Below are 23,991 nucleotides of genomic sequence, written 5' to 3'. Positions count from 1 at the left end.
ATGTTTATAGGTATTCATACGACACACAATATTATGTACGGTCATATTCAGTACACCATACTGGTTTTACGATTGCGACCGATTAATTCGCTTTTGTCCGAGAAAACAATAACTCGCCCGTTACTCACACACTAAGGGTGGATATTATATTTGTGTGTGTGTACGTGTACATATTATACTCGCAGCGGGAAATCACCCGGTTCAGACAGAAGACAATATTATATACAATATCACCGTAACCTTCTCAAGCGATTTGCTAGATTGATCTACTGTGTGTTTGTATTCCACATTATTCTGTTTTACTAATGAATAAAAGTGAAAATAAAAATAAAAAATAAATAAATAATGTTTTCATCATGGTTGTACGTATACAGGGTGATTTTTTTATCATGAACCACTCATTATTTCAAAAAGTATCAATGTTTTTTAAAATATTTTTTTACAAAGTTTCATATTGTTAAAAAAACAACGTTTTTATGAAAAAATTATATTTTTTAATATTTTTTATCCTTATAATTTTTTAAGTTTTTTACTTTTTTGAATGGCAACATAGAGTTTTAATTTCATATTCCAAAGCAGAATATTTTTCTAAGTATTTTGATACGTAAAAATCGAATTTTGGACGAGTAGTTCATGAGTTATAAGTATTTAAAGTTTAGACAAGCGGAGTAGTGGACAAACATTTTGCGGGGTAACCCCGTACCACTCCACTCCGCCAATCTAAACTTTAAATACTTATAACTCATAAACTACTCGTCCAAAATTCGACTTTTACGTATCAAAATACTTAGAAAAATATTCTGCTTTGGGATATGAAATTAAAACTCTAGGTTGCCATTCAAAAAAGTAAAAAACTTAAAAAATTATAAGGATAAAAAATATTAAAAAATATAATTTTTTCATAAAAACGTTGTTTTTTTAACAACATGAAACTTTGTAAAAAAATATTTTCAAAAACATTGATACTTTTTGAAATAATGAGTGGTTCATGATAAAAAAATCGCCCTGTATATATATATATTATTATTATTATTATTATTGTGTCTGATGTCAAATATCTGTTGTATTGGAGTTAGTCGGGCAAGGTCTGAGTGGCGGTGGGGGTGGATGGCAGAGTCTGCAGTAAAACGGAAGGCGGCTAAAAGCTTTATCGTCGTTTTTATTTTGTCTCCATAAAGTTTGCACAAAACTTCAATATAAAATAATAATATAATATAAGGTGATCCAATAAACATATTTGGTTTAAAGTTATTATTATTATTTTTAGTTTTCAATATTTATTTTAACATTTTATTTTTGGCCGTGTCGATGCGATATAATATTAATATGTACGCATGTATATTTCCGTTGAAAATTTCTCTGTTTACCGTGCAGATTTATATTATAATATACGTAAAGTATAATATTCAAGCGACTCGTATTTGTTTTACGAACGATATCGTATATTATTTTGATTATTATATAGACGGTTGCTTTTTGGGCTCGTTTAACTGCGTTTCTTACTACATTATTATACTGAATTAGCGATTCACCCACACATACATTATATTATATTATATTATTGTAAACGATATCCAAATGTGATACGAGTATATAATACATAAATATATATATACATGTGCATAATTCGTCGACAATGGAGTTTAAACCGAATCAATGTTTATGGCGTATATAAATACTACGGCAATAGAAATCGAACTAAATTATACCACAACACAAACGTAATCGTTTTCAGTTTTATATTGACCAAAACCTCGTTTGTCACCGATTATATTATAACATTCATGTGAAACGCCGGTGGACGTAATTCCATATTATATTCTACATTACATTAAATATTAATTTTATTATTTATTCGTTAACGATAATAGTTATACCTATGTGTGCATTGCTCAATTTTTGAAATAACGACAAGTCTTGTTTAGATTTAAATGGATTTTTTTTAAAGTCATATTTATGGTACAATTTATAAACGTAATGGGCACGACACGTGAGTCGGATAAAGGAATATATTATGCATTGTAAGGGTGAAAAAAAATATAAGTGACGTATCTTCGAGTGGAGTGGCCATGACAGTTCCGGTGGTGACACTTTTAATATTTGTAGGCTCAGAAAATATGGGCATATGTATGTCGTTTTGTGGTTACCGTCAAGTGTAGACGAAACAAAAACGTTATTTTATTAAAACCCTCTCGGACACCATTAGAGTTCATTTCAATATTTTGGATTTGTATTTAGTTTTTAGATTTGAATAATGATACACAAAAAAAATAAAAATAATTTTCTTTAAGTGTGAATTATAATATTATCAAATGATAAATTCTATGAATATAATGAAAGTGTAATTACATTTGTTATCATGTTTGTGGTTTAAATAATAAATCAACATAATATAATATAATGAATCATAATAATTTGGATTTCGTTTAGATCAAATATTCTGAAAAATCTTTAATAGTAATTCTTATTTTTGGTTAAGTGGTAGTATAACAAAATTTTTTTCCCCTAGAATAATGACTAAATACGCTCGCTGATTGCAGATAGTAAATGTGCGATCTATACTTTAAGGACACTAGTGAATACAGGTATATTATTTATCGTATATGAGAAAAAAAATTGTATATATTATAAGTATTTCGACGCGTCTTAGAATGGAGTGGTCACCCATTGAAGTCGCGGTGTTGACACTTTTAGTATTTGCAGCGTATACAAATATGGTCATAATTCGTTTTGTAGTTATTGTCAAGGGTAGATGAAACGACAACGTTGTGTTATTAAAGCGCTTCCTCGGTCATCGATCTTATAATATAGTGTAATAATATTATGTTTTTCGTGAGAACTCATTTGACGTCGTTCGATGTCCCATAATTTAACGACGTTAACGTTTCCTCTACAACTACTGAAAACGAGAAACACAATATTTACCAGTGTTTGTTGATCAATTTTATAGCGTCTCATAACCGTCGCGCAAGACGTCTTTTCCGACTAAGCTCACGTGTTTGCACACTCGAAATATTATTTTATGAAAACATTTTGTTCGATATGATATTATTATTACTATTGCAGACGTGTGTATATATAATATGTTATATACACTTTACGCGTGTTTGTATTGCGTTGTATCAAAACGAATGGTAATATGTAATATCAATTCAAGCCCATGCACATTATAATATCATACGGGTGTTTATACAATTCTGTATAATAATATGTAATATTATATCATTAAAAAAAACACACTTGTTAAAGAGTGGACTTTAATATGTATTATATAAAATATATCTGAGTATACATAAGTAAATAAGTAACTTATCATCGACTGTGTTAAATATTAACATAAAACATCGAAAAATTACGCTAAATGTTGAATTTAAACACCATTTACATTATTACTTCAACATCATCTTAACTTACTCGACTTCCAAAAGGGTTTCCATAATGAGTTTAATAAGCTATAATTTAGGCGATGATGAAGGAAATATTGCACGAGGAAAACAAGACGTTGTCATCCAGAACGAATGTTATTCGATGTTTATACAGACACGTTATGACATGGACGGATGAATTATCATCTCAGAAAAACTTCTCTGTAAAATTAATTATCAAGTTACTGGGAATATATTATTATAAACAAAAGTGTAAAATACAAATGCAACAGTATACGATTTTACAACAGAATATAAAGTTAAGCTCGAGTTTGATGTATTACTTCAAACACGACCATTTTAAACGCAAGTAGGCACCGAACAACAAACAAAGTTTAGAAACAACGAACTATTCAAATAGTGCTCTGTGAATTATATTGTGATTGTATAAAAATAAAAATATAACGCGCAAATTCATACTAACATAATAATGTTTCTATTCATTTAAGGTTAAATAAAATATATAGACTGCACCGTCATATCACATCGCAAATAAATTGGTAAAACAAAATTATCAAATAGTTAATTTTAGTAAAATATCATGATTTTGTGTAGGAAAATTTAAAACCATGGGTATAGCACATTTTATTAATACATAAGTCAAAAATATATTATTTAATTTATTACTACTTAATATAATATATACATTTGTGTATATTAAGGCTGGAAATAAAGTCATACGAATAACATTTTATCCGTATAGTTTTCTACATTGTGTTTTATCAATGTAAGTACCTTTCAAATGATTATACCAATATAACAAATTATATAAATAATATAATACAAGTGCTAGATAAGAATAAACGATGTGATTAAATGTCTGTCTCTTTATCGTATTGTAAAAAGTGCTGAGTTATTATTAGTTTAGTTAGGTAGCTGTAAATATCTTAGCTAGTATACCTTACAAATTTTGGTGCATAACTCCGTTATGTAAAACCTTCAAATAATTCTATGTTATAACTTTTTAGCTAATTATTTGAAATTTTATTTTTATTTTTATTTATTACTTACAATTTCAGACAAATATATAGGTTTGGTGCCACAAAATATTATGTATAGGAATATAGAATAAAAAAAATAAGATGTACCCTGTAATTTAAAAATAATGTAATAATATCAATATTACTGTAGGTACTAAAAGTGAAAAATACTAATTAGTTTCAAAAAACGTTTAAAACGTGTAATGATAATGATTGTTGGAATGATATATGCATTATAATATATCATTATTTATTAGATTACATTTAGATATAAGAAGATCAATTTTAACTCATTTCAATATTTACCGTATATCTTACTATATAGGTATAAATATATAATATATTTGGATGATAATATCAATCATCTTAGTTCGTAACTTTTAGAGACCACATATTATTATACTATTATCAACATTGCAGTTATGTTGTAGTCTTATAGTCAGGGGCGTACATGTAAGCACTGTAAGCACTACTTACACTTTAAATGAAAGAAAAAATAAATTTGATCAATCACGACAAATAGATACATAATAAATGATTTTTAAAATTTTTATTTTATTTATAAAATATTTAAGTTATAGCTGGTAGTGGTTTTTGTTATTGTTTATTTGTGTCGTACGCTGTCTACTAATTACCAACTATTTTATGAAAATCATCGATTGTAGGTCTATTTTTAATCCATTCTGTATTAATATGTTAAATACATAATCATAATACGATATACAGTGTAACACATTCTGAAATTGCTTACGCGCAACTGTTGTTTTCGAATAGTCTATAATGCCATAGTGGGGGTCACGTATTTAACTAGCGTTTGTAAGCACATATTTTGATTATGCTTACGCGAGAAACAAGGAGCGACCAGTACGTAGACCGACGCGTTGTAGACTGTAGTCGTTTTTACGTACACTGTCACTGTCATTCGCCTAATAGACTTTTGAAGTACCTATTTATACTTCAATTTCTTTATTTTCTCGAAGACTCGAATTCATAACATGGATTCATTAAAAATTTTAAAAGGATAACATTTTTTTATACATAATTTATAATTAGGTATTTAAGTATAGTACCTATATTCTAATCACTTTTGAAAAAAAAGTTTCACTGCTTACATCTTTTTAATACCCACGCCACGCCACTGCTTATAGTATAATTGTTTAAAATGGAATTAAATATTTTCTTTCATTGGAACCTTTGATATAATTATACTGGAAATAATATTCAGTCAAACTCGAGAAATTATGTTGTATTTGACGTGTAAATAATAATATAATGCATATTAATAATAATAATATGAGTATTGAGTACTCACTTGTACGATGCAAAGTGAAAATTGATAGCCTAGTGGTGGATCACATTTCCAAAATATTTTGTACGTTGATCAAAATGAGCGTTGACTAAAATATAAGTTTTTGTAATTATATTTTCATTGATTTATTATAACATTATGTTATTCTGTCCTTCTATAAACCTTTTAAAATCGAGCATTTGCTTTTGTCCTGTCATAATGTAAATCATTATCGTGATCCTTAATATGATTTTTTCCATGAAAAAAATTACGATTTTTCTTCCACGTAAAAGTGCTTTTTTGAAGCTTGTGCAATAAGATATGATAAGTTGACAACCAAATTGATTTTTTTATGAATTTGTAAATTATGACAAACGCTTCCTGTAAAAAATGTTAACTGGAGCTTAAATCAAGTTAGTATAGATAGATTTTCAAACTGAATTATATATATCTATATATATATATATATTTAAATAAAAATAATTATCTTAAATTATGCCTTGTATTAACAGATAGAGCAACGATGATGTAGCCCTCCGTAGTCTTGACACGATGTGCTGCTCGACTAGACTGTGGTACTACGCCACAGATTTAGATAATAAACTAGATTGTTAACCGTGATCACAAATTAAAGCCAGAAATTTATCAATTCGCCATCTTTAAAAATGGCACCAGTTGGATACTAAGCTTTTGGTTATTTTAATATAGGTTAGGTTAGGTTAGGTGGGCGAGACAAGGTGTAATTTTTTTCGTAAGTTTTACTTATTTGGTTAAATATATAGGATAAAAGATCATATATGTTATAATAAATAATTATGAAGAGATACATAAAATAATATGTAAATAAATATTATAAATGTATAATGATATGACATAGTACTCTGAGTTATTAACGTTAAGCGGCTCCTTTTAAAAACGATTGCTACTGGCTTTAAATATCCCTATTACCGATAAAAGCAGTTAATAATCTATAATATTATTATCTAAATTTGTGTACTTTGCACAAATGCAGTAGAATTCCAGGTGGTGCATGGTCTATGATAAATAAGCAATTCATGAGTATTTTTTACAAATTGTATACGAACTCATCGTGCTTTGATTTATAATATAGTAAACTGATATTAAGTATTGCTAGTAACTTGTCTAGTTTTTGGTTTAAAGTGTTTAAACGTTTTCGTTATATTTTCATAGTATAATAACACAATAACACATCACTGTAACAAAATTTACCGTCACAATGTGTCACCCAACTCCGCAGGCCTGACATGATCCGTCTATTAGTATAGGATAATATATGGTGAACAGTAATACTAAAACCAATACTCCTAGTAAATGAATATGAATAAATATATGGAAAGTACTTGTCCTTCAGTCACCGCACAAATGAAATACTGTAGCCGGTCGGTCGGAAAAATATATATGTTCATATCGCGCGCTCGCTCTCAGAGGTTATACCCGAGTGGGTATATACATATATATATATATGAATACATATTTACGTATAGAAAGAGTGAAAGGAATTATGTACCTGTACGATGCCAACGGCGCAGAGAACTCGTTAATTCCTCCGTTTTAGGACCGTTTTCTGGTCCCTCGGGATCCCATCGGTCACATATAAGCGCGCGTGCGCGGTAGCGATCCTACTGTGTAGCCCCGAAGGACCTCACACGAGGTCGCGGCCGGCTCCTTTACGTGTTCACGACGACTTGGGAAAACTCAACGGTCTGCGACTGGAATTCCTAATAGCTGAACGTTATTATTCGCTAGATCACCGAGTGGCTTATTTAACGCATATTCCGCCTTGCCGTGTTAACGCTGCACTGTACGATGTTATTATTAAATTAATTTAAGTAATAATGCACGTTATAATATCGTATGCAAATCAAACATTTGAATATGAAACATGCAAGAATAGTAAATTGAAAACAGTAAGTTTTTAAGACTTTTAGGAATGAAGATAATCATAAGGTCTGCTGTTATATATATTATTATTAAAAGATTGTAGTGGATTAAGATCACAGCCACAATAGGAACCAAATTATGTTTAAACTTCAACATTTTTAATGAAATACAACGTCTGTCATATTATAAAAGGTTATTAAAATAACCAATCCTATTTTAACCAATATAACTATCGTTCAAACAATTTAAAAGAGAACCATTTTATATTAATGATAATTATTATGTAATATTATGTTTATATTGATACATCGTATAACTAACTTAGGAGTCAGGACATACCATTCTATGGTATCCGGTTGCAGCAGTCACATATCAGCCATCATCGTAAAATATCCCAATTTATCGTATAAAAAATACATTACTATTTCATCCCACAAATTCATACCTTGTGAGGTGTCATATTATTATCATCTGCATATAACAGTGATTTTTATTTATCACTTGCATAATTGTTAATCAAATATTCTGCTATATTATATATTATTTCGAACATAGTCAGTTAATCGTCAATTTATCAAGTATCGTTGGATACCAATTTGAACACAATATAGAAATTTCGTTCAGCAGCTATTAATTATTGTTTCCATTTCGATATATATACTCGTAAATTATGTGTGTAAACTATATTATAGAAATCTGGAAATTAAAACATGCTCGTAGAGTAATAGTGACGCTTTTCTTTAGGCACTTGTTTTGTTTTTACAATATATATATATATTATATCAATTAGTAATTATGCTATGATCATATATCATAAAATGAGTTTCCGCATCAAATGAAACGTGTTGCAAGAAAAAACTGACAATTTGATATGGTTTTTTTTTCTATTCAACCAACTAACAGATGTCGCAGATCATTTTCAAAAGCCAGTTTTTACTGTTGATCAACATACCCTGTTATGATAAGCAGCACAGGACAACGGAAGTTGTAGGGGTATTTTAGGGTTAATAAACAAAAAAAATATCAGTTACGAGATGAAGGCCTCTTCCTTTTTTGTCTCTTTGCTGACACACCATTTGAGACAGTTATACCGTTGTTCTATTGCAAGAATTTGTCGTTTGGTCTGCTCGAGATATGAGTAAAAAGTTGCTTTAACATGGCGTTAAATTCCAGTGACTGCGTCGCATACTACTATAACGGTGGACTATAATAGCAAAAAGGATATTCCAACGATAAGTTTGTAACTTGAGTGATATAATATATAATAGGCAATAACAATAATAATAATATTTATTGCGTAAAACAATGCGTATGGTTCGTAGTGTATTATATTTTAGTATAAGAATTTATAGTTATATAACTCACCATAAAATCAAGACTTGTGTCGGAGAAGTTGAGATCATATCATACAAATTAAAGATTTATTACATAGTTTTTGATGAGACTCACAAATAATAAATTAAATAATATAAACTATATAATTATATTTATATACCGTGATGGTATATACATTTTGAAAACTAGTATCTTATAATCAAACAAGATAGGTACCTTAATCAGAAAAAATATGTATTGTATATTTAAAAATAACTTATTAAAGTGTATTCGCTATTTTAAAATGTGATTATGTTCTAACATATAAATGTCTCTGAGCCCTACAACTTTAAAATTTTTACATATTTAACGAAACTTATAACCTTTAAACCTTATAACTATAAGACTTTGTAACTGTTTTAGTTTCAAGTATACGCTAAAATTAAATTTACATTTTATTTTTCACGTAGGTATGAATAGTTTTGTTTTTATATAAGTAGCATAATATTAAGTACTATTAACTATTTTCGTGTTATAAAAATGTTTCAATATAACGAAATATTGCATTTAAATAATTTATGATAAAATAATATAATTTAAAATTTCTAACATGTTACTATATTAATTTTTTTTACCAACATTAAAAAAGAGAATTAGCAAAACTTATTAATATATATTAAATATTGAAACTATCTCAAAGTAGTTTAAAAAAAATAATTTTATTTATCATAAAATAGAAAACTTAAGAAAATAATATTTATGATTTAAAACAACAAAAGTTTTTTAATAATTTTATTCTCATTTTACACAAGGTGATTTGCCTGGCGATCATTACATGGTATGTACATTTACCTCAGTGTAAGTACCTATACATATAATGTTTTGGATATTAGTTATGATTAGATAGATTTAGAAAGGAGCACCAAATTAAAATTATTATTGAGCTTTATGATTTACAAGATCCAGCGAATTTTATTCATGGTATCCGTGTCATACACGTGTAATTATAAAATATTAAAGCTATAAAACAAAATAGAATTGTCGATATTTTAATATATTGTAGAAGGTGATTATTTTTATTAGTCTTTAATCTATTTCGGTATCTTTCAATATCGCAACACTCAATAATAATATAATAATATCATACAATATATTGTTATAAGGGTGTAAGGTACCCTACTACAACGGTTATGGCTTGGCCGGAGTAGGTATATTATTATTATTATCATAATAATTCATATTATATTATAATATATGTATGAATATACCTATAAGATGTGCACAGCCGAGTCCCGTGCGTTGGTGATGGATGACCAGGGCGCGCGAATCTAGCCGGAGACAATTTAGCGCACGCAGGAGTTTGGCGTCGACGATGTATTGCACGTCTGATTGATGAGCCGGCACGATACGGCGGCGGCGACGAGTAACGGTAAAGGATGGATGGGGTGAGTGGTTAACAGTGACTGAGGACACGGCGAGAGAACAATCGAAAAACAAAATGAATGATGTTTTTGCCGAGCCTCGTTCCGGGACGTTTATACGTGATTCCGCGACTCAATCGACTACTCGATGGTTGTACATTTTAGTAGTTGTATTACAAGGGACGTCGTGTTTTCGCAGTCAGAACATCGTCGGCGATGCAGGAAGTTTTTTAATACCACGTAGCCCACTGGCAACCTGCAGCAGGTAAATTATTCCCTACGTAGTTGATATTGTTATTTGTTAGTCGTGAATCCGGATGTGCACGCTTGTAAATCGTACGGCAAGGGCCATGACTACACTTACCATTGTAATAATAATTACTATATTTTAAAACCGAAATATGATAGTAGAGTATTTTCAAAATAAACACACGTCAATCTCAATTGTGGTGGATATCGATGAAAAAGCTCTGAGCGACGATTTTTCACGAAACCGAACACCCTAAGTTCGTGACTTAATCGACTATACGATTCGATAGCTATTCACGGAATGTCGGGTTTTCAATGTCAGGACATCATTGGCGGCTCAGAAAGTTCTTTAACACCCCGTCGCACGCTCGTATGCTGCAGCATTTCCTATGACCACGGATGTAATTGATTATTGACCGGACAGTTAACAAACAAACAATTTGACTATACCTTCGACGACTATTATAATAATAATCATAATGGCATATCTGTAGTATCTAAGCACGTCGATCTTTGCAGCTATTTTACCGTGAAAAAAGCACTTCAAGAAGATTTTACTGAACGTTTTCCAACCCGGCGTGGATTCCCGCAAAATCGGCTCTCTTCGCTTATGAACATAATATTATAATACTTAATAACAACATTATAGGTATATTATGTATATATTATATTGCGACCGTTTTTGTTCATTTTTTTTTTTCGTAAAAAATACTACCTCGTGGACGGGCTTGGCGTCGATTGACTTTCGCCGCTGTGTGCGCCAGAAGAAGATGTACACATATATCTAAGTATATACACGGTCCAGAATGATTGATGACCGTGCTACAGCGCCGACGGGATGTACTGGACCGACCCTCGTCGTCGGCAACGTCGTTAAATATATATATATATATATATATATAGAGAGAGAGAGAGCGAGAGAGATAGAGATAGAGAGAGAGAGAGAGAGAGAGAGAGAGAGAGAGAGAGAGAGAGAGAGTGAGAGAGAGTAAAAGAAGTCACGTGGTCAACGAATGGGGAGGGGGAAAGATCTATAATACACACACACACGCACTCGAGTGTATATATGCCACAGAAGACGGCCTGCAAACACCACTCCCGCGGAATATTAAACGATCCTCGGACCGACGAACGACGACGGTCAGTTTATAAAATGATAAAACGGTGCACGTCCACCGTCAGCGATCACGTTCGTAATGCGTGACGTTTCAGTTGTAAACGCCCGTCATTCCCGCACGATAATAACAGTGACCCGTGTACCTATATTATACTATTATTATTATTATTATTATTACACGCCGTATAATGATATCGACATATGTGAGGTTTTTTGGTCCGTTTATGTCCAGTGCCATGTGAACGTGTACGAATTGCAGTTCGGCGGCAATCACGCGTTCACAACGACGTATTGTTGTTAATCATTATTAGTGCAGTATACACCCAAACAGTTTGAGAGTTAGACGGATTCGGGCATATTCGTATTTGACGTGATTATTAGTTCAAATAAACAAACCGAACCTAACTTAACCAAGCCCAACGTCATAATGTTACCTATAATATCTACGATTGAAATAGTGTTCATATTTTGTCGGTTCAATATATTATAGTACACCTACAATACATACACTCATTGCATTTAAATTTAAAAATAACGTAACCCGAATAATAATAAGAATTATAACCGTCAATATAATAATATAAGAGCAGAACATTATAATATTATTATCAGAGTGCACCATGTCAAGCGATACACTTTCGTTGGAGTTCATGAAAATTGTAAATTTTGATAGCAACATTTATGTATATATATATGTGCATAAAATAATAACAAATATGAATGATAGACCCCCTAACCTCACCCTCTATAACTCTATACCCCTATGGCCCTATACCACCTATTAATCTCCCTAACCAATTTAGGAAGTTCCTGGTTGCATCACACATGCGAGTGGTACGCGAGCTTCCTAAATAAACATTTAAAATGTTGTTCTAGGTATACGTGTGCACAGAACTTTGAACACAACAATAAAATAGTATGTTGACTTTGTGTACACGGATAACTAAATGAAAAAAAATTATCCATAATTATCAATTTGTTTAAATATCAAAATAAACTATACGACATAATATACAATATTAATAAACGAAAAAATATGCTACATTAGGCGCGTATAGAACTTTTCCAAACACATTCAAAATTGTATGCAAAACGAGAATTTAACGAATTACCTTTGACATTTCAACTGTGATAATAATAGTACTGTTATATACATGATGATATGTTTTATGATGTTTTGACTCGTGTATAGTTATAATTTCTATAGAACTTTGTTTCCGAATAACTTACTTCTACTATAGTCTCCCTTAGGCATGTAATAAGTTCTATTTGCACTCGGTTACAATCATCAATTGATAAAAGCAAGACGACAAAATATTAAAAATCTTGAATATATTTCGTGAAATACATCCAATAAATAATTTTTACAAATATTTAATGTGCATTAAGGTGCCTATATTTTTATAGTCGGTATACGATAAAATTTGACAGGCTTTAAAATATGTGTGACGTCACAATGAATATAAATCTACCGTTTTGACGTGACGTGTATTTATTTGTTTCTTTAGAAATATAAATCAGCAGGGCAGAGGAAGGGGAGAGAGAGACTTCAGCTAAAACAAAACCCATCAGCACGATGTTTGGAAATTGATACGATATCGCAAGCAAACGAACTATCGTATTAAACATTATATAATGTTTTGGCTAGGTATATATGTTTATGTCAAAACATCAAAACAATATAAAAACACGATGCCTGTTCAAATAGTTTAACTTTGGACATAACGACGCAATGACGACGATTTAACGGTGAAATGTACGATTTTTCATTTTTAATAACACCGATCGTGTAATACTTTGGAACTCGAAAAACGGCGAAGGCGGCGGTGGTGATGGTGGCATATCTATATTATATATATATAAACAGCTCCATGATTCTTGGCGGTGGGAATTTTCTTGACAAAAAGTTTATACACCTAAAGTTTTGATTGGTTTCGAAAACGAACGTGATAAAATAAATAATACGAAAATGCCAAATACTGCAGTACGCCCGCTTGTTCGACGTATAATAATATAATACTATATAGTACTCTAATAATAATAAAATCGGGTAAAATATTTTCTGTCACTATACGCAGACTACACACAACCGTATATTATTTATTATTATCATCGCAGAGTAGGTGGTATACACTCGACGAATTCCAAACGGTATACAGACTTATATTTTTTGGTGCGTCCTGCAATATGGTAAAGGGTACATTATATTATTGAAACTCTGTAGGAAGGTATATCACGATTTGGGAAAAGTCATATTAACCATTCTTCAGAGTTCTCTTCTACTTCCAGTAAACCATGAATAATATATGACGTCATCCCAAACATATTTTACAATCGTATTAAATCCGGTGGGTTGCGAAATGTAAAATTAATATATTTCGTCCCCATTCAGTGTTTCTCTTTGAATTCCGCCCCGCTGCTTACATGGCACTCACTCGCCAACTTACTACTGCCAATTGAGGCGCTGACAATATTTGGAGATCACTATTCGATATGACATTTAATAAATTATCATTCTTCCCAATTCGTCGTGAATTAAAACTCGTTCATAATCTTACATTTTCGTCTATCAACAAAATCTATTTACTATAATATTTATATATATTCTCACAAATACATTATATTTTATAGAATTAAAAAAAAAAAGTAAAAATGTATCTATGTCTGGATGTAAATATTTTGTAAACGAAAAACAACAGAAGACAAAATCAAATAATTTAAATAAATTATATAAAATAGAAATGTCAAGTCAATGGATGATAATTTGACAACTATTATGAAATAATACAATTCTATGACGTAAAAATTATTCAACGAAACGTTAGTAGACTTTTCGAGGGGTTGTCACTTCAAAATTCTGATTTTAAAGGGTCTCAGTATATGTCGGTGAAAATTGATATTCGCTATCTTGTCGATGGTGATTTTCATGTGCAATGCTTCATAACTATCAGTACCTATAACAAAATTTTGGTGATTCGTAAAATGTATTTGTGTGTGATTAATTTTTTTAAACAACCCACGGAAAATTATTATATTCAAATACAACTTTTGCGATACACAAAATAATATGTTGGTTAATGATTTGATATTAACGAATAATTTTTATTTATTTATTACCTATAAATAGTTGGCTTTAAAGTTCACAGACATTCAATATTTAACATTATACACATATACCGTTTATATAAATTATTGAATTGAGAAAAACATAGTTTTGGTTGGGTATTTTGTTTCAGGTATGGTTAACTCCAAATTCGATTTTCTCATAACATATTCACATATAAGAGATGTCTGATAATTACTGTCCATGTTGGAGAATTTTATGAATTTAGTGAAATTTAAATCATGTAGCCAATCAAATAACATTTATAATATAATATATTATATTATGTGCAGTGTAATATTGTTTGTTGGAATATTTAAAATATGTTAGCTTTACATACCAGTATAAATTGATCGTATCATTCCAGGTAGAGAAATAGAGAACAGATCGAAAATTAATGTTGTAGTATTTCTGTGAAAAACACTTATTTCGATGGCACATTTAACAAGAATAATAGTTATAGAATAAGTTTCAAAACTATTTTTTTTTTCGACCCAAATGAAAGTTTATAGTTCCTTATTTTTATTGTCATATAGATACTTGTCAGGAAATTTTTCACATCTCATTTTTATAATATGCAACGTACTTATACATTTTACTATAAATTATAATATATTAAACCAGAAGTTCTTCAAGGCTTATTGGTGCATATCATCGTGAATTGTGGTCTATGTTTTCGATAACCAAAAAACTCACACATCATACTTTAGATTTGAATCATAAACCATTATAGTTTGATTTTCTTATAGAATACCTGCAACGGAAATCACATTTTCATACGGCATATTAAACATCTGAAGAAAAAATAGACTTTGATCGTGTCGATCAGTGCTGTTTGGTAGTTACAGCTAGTAATTTTTCTCATTCATAAATATTAAATACATATTGTGTGATATTTAAGTTTAGATTAAATATTAATTGATCTGTTATAATATAAGTTCATCAAACACATTTCCTTTGACGACGGTGATACTTATGCGTCTTGGAAACGATGTATGTAATTTCATAGCACAATATAATATTATATACTTAACATGATAGCAATAATGACATATAATTATTAAGAATGTCATAGAGGCAGTAGAGGTTTAGTATCGTAATATCTAGTCTGGATCAATTACATACCACAATTACAGCGTTAATATTGGGTGTGTGTGTTTGCTTAGTTTTGGGGGGGGAGGTTGGAGGATCACGTATGAAATTCGAATTGCTTGAAATCTCCACTACAACGTTCCACCACCCATAAAATAATAATTCATTTACTTTTTGCAGTTCCAAGGACTCTGTTTGCAAACTAGCTTTATCCCATTCTAAAGCACAGAATTCAACATGTTTACGTGTAATTGATTTAAACTTAGCGTATAAAGCTGCTTTAATTGGTATTAATGTAAATAAATCGCAACGGATTGTACTATTGTAGGTCAGGCCATTTTTGGTGTGCGAGAATAATATATGCTGTAAATCAATTTCGCGGTGCGTGCGTGAATTTAATGTGTAGCCAAGACGAACGTTATATAAAATTAATACAAATTGTAGACAAACAATTAATTAAATTAAGCTTGTGATAAAATAATGGTCTACCGATTTTAGCTAGTAAGCCTGCGCTATTTGTGTGATATTTTAACACATAGAATGGTACTTCAGTCCTTACAAAAATTACATCGATTTTGTTCAGAAGCTTCTCTTTCAAATGCTATTTTGACCAACAGCCTATGTAATACACCACATCATCCGTTAATGATAATCAACCGTTTACATCTGATATTATTATTATTATTATTATGATGATGATGATAATTGCCACTTAGTTGTTTTTCTCTGAATTTAACGCGTAATTAGCTGTAATGGAAAATTTTCTATTTAAACTCTACAAAATAAAAAAATATGCAGTATCGCCGATGGTTAACACAACTATTTAGATTGGGTTTTCGCACCCACTCAAGTAAGTAGTAATTTTTGCGAGTTATAAGAGATCTCTTGGGAATTTAATACAGATAGAAAATTTAAATGTTGTCATCGATTAGGTAAATTAAATTAGCTGGTGTATTTACAAAACCTAGGGCAAAACAGTGAAGTGTCATGTACTACATTATATTATGGCAATAAACACTGCGTATTTAAAATTGTTGTAATTACATAATATACGATTTGTCATAATCATTTGAATAAAAATATATAATTATGTATTATAACAAAATGGTATTGAATATTTATAAAAAAACCTATGTAATATATCATGTATAACTTATTTTGACTACGGCTAGAACCCAATAACTGCGGACATTGTAACGATTAAATGAATCAACGTCCCTGAGCTCATTAAACCATACAAATACTTTCTTGATGGTATCCATATTTGTGTCGCAATTTTTTTTTTTGCCACAAAAATATCAACAAAATTAATTTTGAAATGGCTTGAAAAATAAATCTTTTCCTCGTACGTCACGTATGTCAGAAATCATCGCTGCGAGTATGCAGGCAGACTTTTAATAATTCATACAAGAATTTACTCACACAAGAAAGCTATTTTCGTTTGTCGTAAGCAAAAAAAAAAAAAAAATAAAAAATAAAACATTTTCTTGGAATTATATAATTTAGGAGTATGTATATGAGCGTGGAGGAAGAATCGTGTGAAAATATGTGAAGTCTGCATTGAAAACACCCCTCCCCCATACACACACATGCCTCTCACACTCCACTCAAACTCTGTAAGAGATGATTCAACGTAACATTTATTATTCGGATGCACTATGTGCATCTACATATTCTATTCTATGTACAATATTCGGGAAAATAACGTATTTTTCTTGGGTGACATTAGTAGGTCATCATTAATAATAATTAGATGCTTAGCATAATATATCCGTAGTCCATAGAGCACTCAATTTACACAATGGCATATCTAGAAATTCCATCCGGGGGAAAAACAAAATGTATTATTAAATGATTATCTCAATTTAAAATTTCACTAAACATTATAATATTTGTAAGCTATAAATGGTGAAAGGGTGAATTTTTTTACTGACCTACTTTTTTTCTTTTTTTTTTTTAATCAGTAATATTTACCAACTCTTCTTTAGGTGCCTTTCCACTATAACTACGATGGTGTGCTTCCTCTCTCCATGAAGCGATCGGAATGAAATCGTTTTTAAATAATAATTTCATACTACACACGAAAACGTACATGTTGGTGCAAATAAGCACTTGCGCACGGTTGATATAGTTTAGGTATACTGGTATGTATTCTAACGACAGATACAATGGTAGTTAAAAAAGATTTTTGAATACAATGCGAATAAAATGTGGCTTTTGCATATTTTTTAATAATTTATAACTTTGATTATTGTTTCACATTAATAGTTATGCCTATGCTCTGCGTGGCTTCTTGAAACGAAATTTTCAGTTCAAAAGTTATAATTTTTCGTTGTTAACTGTGGTTTTGCAAACACAAAATGACTAATACGAAATCAAAACAACATTAAAACGTTCGTTTCTTGGTCTGTACTAAAAATAAACACGCTTGGCTGAGTATACACAATATTGGATCTCATTATATAATTAAATATTGCATTTTCAAATAGTGTTGAATTTCAAGATTACAAATCCGACCAAAAATCTATTAACAGATAAAAACTGTAATAAAGCTTCGACAGTGAATTCTGAAATACCTACACAAAAATAAAATCAATTGAAAAACATTCTGTTTTGACATCCCAATGCGTCATATTCATCTTAAACTTTATGATATACTGTATAAACGTCGAAAAAATCCGTTAATTCACATAGTAGTAGCAATGTCAAACGTCAATTTCTAAATGGTAATGAAAACTACTAGTAGTCCTGGTTATATATATTTGTGTGTTTAAATGTTTCTCCGTCAAATATTCAACACTTATCTGTCTTCCGTGGATTAGATATTTAAAAAATACTCAAAGTATTACAAAAATATCAGTGGTATTTAAATATTAAAAGTATACATTTCATGTTTTTATTTCAGTTTTTTTTTTTTTTTTTATAATCTAGCTAATAATGGATATAACAAAATATACAAAACCTATTGGAACAATTTGAAAATTAATAAACTCAAATCTTAAATGTATAATTTGAATAAAAACTATTTAATCGTTGGCAATAGAGCTTACGCTTACATGTTGTAGTAGACTTTATAATAATTGAAACATAACAATTCTAAAACCATCATAAAAATGTTAACTAACCATATTTTATATTAATTTTAGACAATAATATGCTCAGAATATAATGAAATAATATTATTAAGCCACGTTTAAAGGTTTTTGAAATGATTTATAAAAATATCAACATACCTATTTTTAAATTAATTATAAATACAATAAACAATAAACTAGCTGTACGAGTATACAAAAATCAAAATTCTACACATCTGTTCAGTAACATGCACTACAGGATTTATTTGAATCCAGTGGAGGACAACGATTCTTTTTTAGTACTATTCGATAGAAACCAAATGATAAAGGCATATTCATTTTGTATCACTATTTTAATCTTAAGTTGTACTTAATTAAATTAACATACAACATTGGTTTATTTGGACAACTATGATTGTGAAACCTAGCCAAAATCGCAGTAATTTTTCTACTTTTTATAGGTCTGATGGTTGTATTGTATTTCTTTTTTTAATTTGAAAGACAAAATCTACTAAAAATTATTTTCATATTTATAGTGTTAGTCCACTGGTAGAAAAATATATAATTCTATTTTGTTATTTTATTAATAATGACCGCTTCATAATATTTGTCTACATTTCTTTACTCATGAGAAAATAGCTACAATTCAATTAAGAAACGCGTTATTTAACTTCAGCCAATTTTTTATATGTATGTATTTATGATTTTGATAAATACATTTTTAATCCAATGCAGCTTAATATTAAATTTGAAAAAATATAAACAGAACATATGAGCGTAAATAAATTTATATTTCTGATAAAAATGAAAGCTATGAGTTTTGGGGTCATTTTATCTTACTTGGGTGATAATAATATAAACCATAGGTATATATGAATCCTACTAATTTTAATTTTCAAAATTCGTGTTATATTAAGCTAATTTAAATAGCTGAATAATTTCTAGACAGTATTATGATATTATGTATAATAGGGATGTCGATTCAGTGTCAATTGTATTAAACAATAAACTTGATTATGATTACTATATAATGCAACCTCATACTTTTCAATATTATGGAATTATGGAAAATTGATAATGAAAAACGCAAAAACTTTGATGCGTATCCAAAACGTCATATACGTGGCTAAAACCAAGCTTAGGACCTGCGATAATTGTAAAGTGACTTATTAATTTACCTATAAGATAATATTTTTTTTTATGAAAAGTTATAATCATTAACACTGGCATATTAAACTTATTTGATTAATTATGCTTTAAATAACTGTCGCACTGTTTTATATGAAAACCCATAGTCTACAACGAGGTTTTTGAGAAACGATATTATAAAAATTAACATCAAAGAGGATACTGCTAAAAATAATCTGCAGTAATATTATAATTGAACAAAATAAATAGTCATAAAATCAGTGTCAGTTTGGCACATCAAAGGCTTTCAAATTTTTTTTTTAAGGGTCCCCATAGTGAAATACAAAGGACACAAAAAAATGTACCAATTTGACATTTTATTGAAACTATTTTGATTTACCCTGCAAGACTCCTAAAAAGTCTCAACGCAGCCGTTGCATGTTGGTCCTGTAAAAGAAAATTGCTTCTAAAAACAACAAACGGTTAATTATTTCAATTCATACTTTACAGGGTTCCTACACATAATATTGGCCAGGAATACGCTAAGGAAATACAAAAATATGTGCCCCTTAAAAAAAAAGTTTGCATAGATTGTATTGACTTGGTTATTTACTCTGAAAGATTTATACATATACATAATAGATTAGTACAAGCTTGAATGTGAAAGTAGAACCATCCAAACGCAAACCATATTGTTGATCGACAATATATTGTGATTGTAGGAGTGGAAAATGGGGTTTATGATAATTTTTTCAAATATTTGAGATGCAAAAGTTATGATAGTAATAGAACAATAGTTTTAAATTTGTGACTTTAGTCATCAGTATTCAGTATAGGAGTTATTGAGCCAACTATTGTAGTGCAGATGGGAAAATAAATAGTAAGTCACTTTTTTTACATGTATTATAAAAAAAAAGCTAAGCAATTAAGTGCTATAGATTGAATAGGTAATCGAAAGAGAGGATATAGATAATGACTCTGGTTATCAATTAAATACTATACACTATGCGAAAAAGAATGTTTGATGGGGAAATTAGTTAAAATTGAGACAGGGGTCAGTTTTTATATGCTGTATTATTATTATGCTGTAGTTAAAAGAAAGAGAATGCGGTGCGGCAGGATTTTTGATGGTGAAGGTCATTTAAAAATGTGTATTTCACTTATTTTTAATGGACCTGAGATTTCCAAATTGAATAACAGAATCAGTAAATAACACGAGAAGGAAAATAAAGTATGATAATATTTTTAGATACCTATTTGTAACGAGCTTTTATTAAATTAAAATAGTTGTAGTCGAAAAATTAATGATAGTATTTGTAGATGGCACGAAGACAATTTTTATTATTTAAAATGTTTTTTGTAATTCAACTTTTAACCTATTCGGGAATTAATAGTAATGAGTGAGTGTTTGAATAATGTGAAACGAGAGAATGGGTGAATGAATAGCTTCAATGAAAGTTGTCATACCTTTGTTTTTATCGATAAACTGAAATGGAAGGAACTTTCCAAGTATAAGAGTATAAGAGTCCAAAAAGTTCGCTATCCCTAGATGGTTTGATGTAAAAAAAATTAAGTATGACAAAGTTGAAAAGAAAATAGGACAGAAATTACAATTGATTGAAAAATTTAGAAGAAAATTATAAGGACCAGAAGCGTATTGTAATGCAGTGTGTTCAGTTATAAATTTATTATTTGTTAATTTTAAATCAAGAATGGAATCACAATTATTTGGAAAATCATTGAGCTAAAAATATTGTGAGGAAAAATGACTTGGGTGGAAATGGTGTATTATTAGGTATCGAAGATAGAAGATTAATGAAGCCTAATATTATCATTCAACCAGTATATTTATTAAGGTTATATTTCTCACATATAATACATTTATGTGCTAGATGAGGATTGTGGGAGTTCTAGGATACTAGTTAACTGAAGATGCGTCGTTTTATAATGTTTTGATGTAAAGTTTAGATTTTTTAAATTTGAGTTTGAATAATCCTTTCTCAATTTTTAAAACAGTTTATTAATAAATAAAAATTTATAAAGTGTAATAAACATAGAATTCTGAGTATAGCCGATACTCCACAGCAAGTAGCTGGACAATAGAGTGCGCTCATGGACTTCTGAGACTATCATGTACTATGACTACTATTAGAGTATATGGTAATCACACCTGCCTGTACATCAGACGTGGAAGTATGAATGTGCATATAAGAGACCCAGCAGCAACATCAAAACACCGTCCGTCGCCGAGTACGGAATTAGTAGTGGCTGTCTGGTTAGTAGTGGGCTTAGTTTTGCCATCTGTTTTAATAGGTCGGTTAGTGGAGCTCGCATCTACTCTATCACCGGGCCAAGGCTAATAGTAGGCTCTTAGTTTGCGATATTTTACTTTTCGTGCCCAGTACTGCCGCCGTCAAATCCGAACGCGCCGTAGCCGTTCTGCCGAGACGAAAAATTAATTTTATCTGTCAATCACCAGTACCGCCGCCGTCAAACTCGAACGCGTTGTTGCTGTTTGACACCGTCGATTAGTACGAACAACTATTTTACCAGGTCCAGGTGAACGCGCCGGGATAACGTATGCTCTTATTTATGCCCACCGAGTTGCGAAGGAAAAAGATAAGAATCTGACCACGTCATCATACCAACCCTGTAGTGAGTAATTCAAATATTAATTGTGATTGAAACTCATTTGTGTTGTATAATTAAGCCGTGTGTTTATATTATATTCATGCTACAGTATATTTCGTATAATAAACTGGCCGGAGAAAATATTTTAATTATTTTGTTATAAACCTTATAATAGTGATGTATTAATTAAATGTACTTATCATTTGTCAAAATAAATCAACATTTTTTCATTTAAAACTGAAAATGTGTTCATTGTGAACTGGCACCCAACAAAACCGATTATAAATTGTAAATTAGAGATACAAGTAATTTAGTGCCGATAACAAAAGGAAAATCAAATTAAAGAATTTCAGAAAGTACAATATTGAATGATATTTCCTATTTTAAATCATGACTCTCCGCTACAATGCGTATTAATAATTTAATATTATTATATGTAGGTACATTTGGGTGGTAAATAGTAATATAAATTATGTCTAAAAAAAATTCCGAAATCTACGAGAAAATAATAAGAAAGATTTCATCACGTCTAATTGTTTTAATATTATAATATTATATGACCAAAGTTAATATCAGTTATGCTTAAACTCCGTTTTTAGCGGTGTATAAAACACTTCAAAAATGCATCTTAAAATATTTAATATCGTCTGAAATCTAAAATTCTACCAGGAAGTATCACACTATAGTTGACACTTCTCCAATGTTATCGCATCGGGACTATCACTTAAGATACCAAATAAATCTTAGTTAACGAAATCTAGCAGATAGTCTAAATACATAATATATTGACACTGATAAATCACTCAATGGCTGACGGATTAGGTGTATTATTATATTATGATATTGACGTTATGCCTCTTCTCCCTAACACCCTTTACAAAAATTATGATTAAATAGGAAAATACTTGAAAAATATATCTTATCCAGAGCTCCATTTTAATGGATTTTTTTCTTTTCAACACATGGTGTTGAGAAAAATCCAAAGTTGGCGACATTGGTGCTCTGATTTAATTTTTTTAATGTTATTATGTCAGATATCACCCAACCTTATTTCGACCATGATATTTTGGAGTTATTCTATTAAGAATTAATAATGTCAATTATTTGTATTTGAGAGATAATGTATCAAAGTGTCTAGGGTACTTTTTTTTTAATATAATAATATCTGTTGGCATATTCTAAGAAAAATAATATACAATATCTAGCTACTTTATAATATGCATATTTATACTTATAATATTGTTGAATTTCCAATACCAGAATGTTT

General features: G+C 29.9%; 1 protein-coding gene across 2 annotated transcripts in view; it reads right to left on the bottom strand.

The window, feature by feature from the left end:
* The window catches only part of LOC107164968 (contactin-5-like), a 468,396-nt gene that overhangs the window by 187,660 nt on the left and 256,745 nt on the right, over nt 1–23,991 (bottom strand). The window lies entirely within an intron of this gene.

Source organism: Diuraphis noxia, unplaced genomic scaffold (genome assembly GCF_037042655.1).
Source record: "Diuraphis noxia isolate RWA-SAM2 unplaced genomic scaffold, SU_Dnox_SAM2 contig0001, whole genome shotgun sequence".
NCBI lineage: Eukaryota > Metazoa > Arthropoda > Insecta > Hemiptera > Aphididae > Diuraphis > Diuraphis noxia.
The sequence above is the reverse complement of the archived record's forward strand: the minus strand, read 5'-3'. Positions and strand labels throughout refer to the sequence as shown.